We start from the raw sequence: 5470 nt of genomic DNA, 5'->3' as shown, positions 1-5470 counted from the left end.
AAGTGTATCCATCTTATCTTTGTCTACGTTGAATAATTTATGCGAAAACGTTAAATGTTTTTTTTTTCTTCTGTTGTTCTATGTGTATTACCTAAAAACACTACGTTTTTCTTTTTTTTAAATATAATTTCCGAAAGAGTTTTAATAAATTTATGTCTAGGTTGTTTAGCTTTTTTTTTACAATTGCTGCTTTGTTGTTCATTTCGTTTTACTATCAACCAATAAAATTATTTTTAAATCACTGGCATGATTCTGCAAGTAAGGTTTTGATTGGTGGACATGAGCTCCAACTGGCTGCTGTTAGGTCCACATGTGATAGTGGAGCTAATTTTAATTAGATTGTGTTTGGTGGACATGAGCTCCAACTGGCTGCTGTTAGATCCACATGTAATAGTGGAGCTAATTTTAATTAGATTGTGTTTGGTGGACATGAGCTCCAACTGGCTGCTGTTAGATCCACATGTAATAGTGGAGCTAATTTTAATTAGATTGTGATTGGTGGACATGAGCTCCAACTGGCTGCTGTTAGATCCACATGTAATAGTGGAGCTAATTTTAATTAGATTGTGATTGGTGGACATGAGCTCCAACTGGCTGCTGTTAGATCCACAGAACAGAACAGAACAGAACAGAACTTTATTACACTCAGGCCGTTACACAACGGCATATGAGGAACATGATATATAAACTGTAGTGACAAGATAGGGTTTACAGGAGACAATAGTACAATAGTATTAATACAAATGCAATAAAGTAATAGAGACAATAGTATAATACAAATGCAATAGAATAATAAGGAATAATATAATACAATTAGAATAAAGTAATGTAATGTCACATTATTGTAATTCCTACCAAATGTGCTAATCAGACATGCGCACACATATATACATGTATACTTGGGTAGTAATAAGACATTGTACATAATTCATATACATATATTTTAGGGTTTACTGCATTTATTAATAATTTCTTTTATTAATTTACATAATTTCTTGAGAACACTTATTTTGCTATTCGTCATTAGTTGTTTAAATTTCAGCGTACTTGGTTTATTATAATAATATGGCTTAAGCAAATGTTTACGGTAGTTAGTGAAATAAGTACATGTGAATAAATAGTGAAATTCGTCTCCAATATCATTATTGTTACATAATGTGCACGTTCGATCTTCCACTGGGGTGTTGTTCCAGCGTCCTGTTTCGATTGGTAAGTAGTGATTAGATGTTCTAAATTTGAGTAATATAGTCCAACATGTTTGTGGTAATATAATAAGATATTTTTCTAATCTAAGGTTTTCCTTAAATATAGTGTACGTTTTACCTTTTGATGATAAAGTTATGTTTGTATTCCATTGTTGTAAATACTGGTCGTTTTGTCTTAATTTTACTTGATTAAGAAGTATTTTTACGGATGAAAAGTTCCGTGACATACAAACATTTGTCATGCCTAGCTGGTTAAATATATCTTCGACCATTTTTATCCATTTATAACTATATCCATTAACAGAAGAGTCGTGTAACATTAATTCATGCAGTAAAAACGATGATTTTGTTTGTTTACCAGATACGATACGGGCCCAAAAACTTATAATTCTTTGTTGAATAATTAGTTTAAGGGGTCTTCTTCCTAGTTCTCCATATAACATGAATAGCGGGGTGCCTTTTTTAACTGGTAAGATGTGTCTTAGGAATTTTATATGAATAGTTTCAATGATATCGATGTTTTCATAACCCCATATTTCGCACCCGTATAAGAGAATCGGGAGTACAATGGAATCAAATAGTTTTAATTTGCATTCTATTGAAAAGTTATTGTCTTTGGATTTAGACAGAACAAAGTACATTGCTTTTGTTGCCTTTTGAGTTAGTAGTTTTTTTGCTTGTATTAAATTTATTTAGTTTGGTAAAAGTAAGACCTAAGTATTTATATTCTTTTACGTTTTCAAGCACATCATGTCCAAGTATAAAAACCTTCTTGTAATCATTACTGGTGCCATTGAAAATGATTATTTTAGTTTTACTTGCATTTACTTTGAGTTTCCATTTATTGCAATATTGTGAAAAGACATTTAGGGATTGTTGTAAGTCAGAGGCGTTTGATGCGAGAAGCGCAGTATCGTCAGCATATAATAAACATAAAAAGTAAAGAGCTGTTTTATCGAACGTTTCATCTCTATCCAGGGATACCCCAGTACAATTTTGGCTTTTTAAGTAATTATCTAGATCATTTAAATACAGGGAAAACAGGACAGGCGACAAATTTTCTCCTTGTCGGACACCGATGTTGCATGGAAATAGCTCAGAGGTTTCGGTTTTTGTACAAATACATGACTTTATTCCTTGATACATTTGATAAATTATTTTAAAGAATTTTCCATTAATATTATTTTCTAACAGTTTCTGCCATAGGCAAGTTCTAGAAATAAGATCAAAAGCTTTTTGGAAATCTACAAAAGCACAAAATAATTTCCTTTTTCTTGTCTTTAAAATTTCTATCAGAGAATGTATATTAAATAGATGGTCGGTAGTAGAGTAGCCTTTTCGGAAAGCAGTCTGAGATTCATTCAGTATATTATTTTCTTCAATAAAAGCATTTAATCGGTTATTTAAAATTGTGGTGAACAGTTTAGAGATGCAACAGAGCAATGTTATTGGTCTATAATTTTCTGGTAACGAACGATTTCCTTTATTTTTAAAAATGGGTTTAATTAATCCAGTCAACCATTCATTGGGAAAAACACTATTGTCGAAGATTATGTTAAACAGTTTAATATAGATTGGTAGTATTATGCCGACAGTTGTTTTAATGTATTCATTAATGATATTGTCGATTCCAGGTGCCTTACCGTTTTTCAGTTGTTTTATAGCATTTAATATTTCATTTTCTTCAATTCTACTGTTTAAAACATTTTTACTATCTGAGTCTATGTTATTAAAGTTTATTTTTGTTTCGTTATCGTCCGATTCGCCTTTGTTTAGAGTTTGGAAAAAATGATAGAAAACATCTAACGGTGGTAAGTTATTATCTTCTTTAGGTCGTTTAAGTAGTTTGTAAAAAGCTTTTGGGTCGTTTGTCGTCAATTGTCGCATTTGTTTTTCAATATTAAATCTTTGGACGGAATGTTCTTTCAGCAAGGACTTTTTATACGTTTTACTTGCATTCATTAATCTTTGTTTATTTTCTAAAGTTATTCTTGAGTTATACGTTTTTTTTGGCCTCATGATATTTTCCGCGTAGAATTCGACAACCGTGTGTCTTACCGAACAGCGATTGGTTACCTTTGAGTTTTACACGTCGCTTGATTGTGCAAGATTGTGCATGACCTAGAGTCGATTCAGCCGCATCTAAAAATAGTTTTTTCATAGCCTGTGTTGCAGTATCGACACGTGTTTGAATGTCAACAGACTGATTATCAAGCATTGTGGATATGATTTCGAGTGAGTCCTGGTTAATTTTATTTTTAAATTCTGTTGATTTTTCAGGTTTCCATTTACTTGGCTTTTTGTTAGCTGAATATGTCATACAATTAGAAGTATCGTTATCGTTAGCATGTTTATCAACATTTAAGCTAAGTATTAAAGCACAATGTACATCTGAAAAAAGTGGGTCAAACTCACATACATCAAAATGTTTAGCTATTTTTAATAAATGATGGTTGCCAATGGCATAATCAACAACACTGCTATCTTTACAAGTCAATTTTCCTATGTTTTTATCATGTCCTAATCTGCCATTTATTATATATAAATTGTGTGACTTACATATATTTAATAGTTTAATACCATGACTGTTTACTTTGCCAATATCTTGACTTGCTCTTTCTATGGGAATATTATATGATTCTAATTTGTATATGTCATTAAAAAAATCTAACATATAATTTTCCATGTTGTTTAGTATGTCAATGTCAGTATCAATTACAGTGTAATCTGGGAAACAATTTGTTCTAGCATTAAAATCACCTAGTAGTAAAAGTGGGCTATGTTCTTCTATGTGTTCAATAAGTTCACTTTCAATAATGTCAAAAATATTTTCTTTATAGTATGGGGATCCAATAGGAGGAATGTATACAACACCGATGGTTAGTTTTCCGTGAAGACCTGTAATTTCCGTGGGAATGCTAAACCAAGACACATATTCAGAATTATTTGTGATATTGAAATCTATAGTAGAAGACAATTCATTTTTTATACCAATGGCTATTCCACCTGATGAATTTAATCTTTTTTCCCTGTTATTCAGAAGGAAGGTATAGCCAGGTAATAATGTTGACATGCAGTCTGTTTGATCTGTTTTTGTTTCAGTAAAACAAAGGATATCATACTTAGATATAAATTCTACAAATTCAGGGATTTTTAGTTTACTTCTCAGACCACACACATTAATACTAATAACAGATAATTGAGTATTTTCACAACTGTCACAAGAAGTCAGTGGATTGGGCTTGTTTTGGTATATTTCCCCAGCTACATAAGGTTGATCAGTTTTGACGGTGCTCATACAGGGTGGGTTAACATTTGTGGTGCTAATAGGAACCGTATGTACATTTATGGTATTGATATAACATGGGTCAATATTTGATATACTATCACAAAACATATCAGCATTTGGGGTAATAACAGAAGGTAAATATACAGTTGTAGTACTGACACACGGTGGGTTGACATTTATAGGTATATTATTAAATGGATTTACATGTAAATATACATTTGAATAGTAGGGTGGGCTAACATCTGTGGTGCTAATAGGAACTATATGTACATTTGTAGTAGTATTATCATAATGTGGATCAGTATTTGATGTACTATCACAATATGTAATAGTGGAGCTAATGTTAATTAGATTGTGATTGGTGGACATGAGCTCCAACTGGCTGCTGTTAGATCCACATGTAATAGTGGAGCTAATGTTAATTAGATTGTGATTGGTGGACATGAGCTCCAACTGGCTGCTGTTAGATCCACATGTAATAGTGGAGCTAATTTTAATTAGATTGTGTTTGGTGGACATGAGCTCCAACTGGATGCTGTTAGATCCACATGTCATAGTGGAGCTAATTTTAATTAGATTGTGTTTGGTGGACATGAGCTCCAACTGGCTGCTGTTAGATCCACATGTCATAGTGGAGCTAATTTTAATTAGATTGTGTTTGGTGGACATGAGCTCCAACTGGCTGCTGTTAGATCCACATGTAATAGTGGAGCTAATTTTAATTAGATTGTGATTGGTGGACATGAGCTCCAACTGGCTGCTGTTAGATCCACATGTAATAGTGGAGCTAATTTTAATTAGATTGTGATTGGTGGACATGAGCTCCAACTGGCTGCTGTTAGATCCACATGTAATAGTGGAGCTAATGTTAATTAGATTGTGATTGGTGGACATGAGCTCCAACTGGCTGCTGTTAGATCCACATGTAATAGTGGAGCTAATGTTAATTAGATTGTGATTGGTGGACATGAGCTCC

The sequence above is a fragment of the Gigantopelta aegis genome, chromosome 13 (assembly GCF_016097555.1).
Source record: "Gigantopelta aegis isolate Gae_Host chromosome 13, Gae_host_genome, whole genome shotgun sequence".
NCBI classification, from domain to species: Eukaryota; Metazoa; Mollusca; class Gastropoda; order Neomphalida; family Peltospiridae; genus Gigantopelta; species Gigantopelta aegis.
This window is presented reverse-complemented; position numbering follows the sequence as displayed.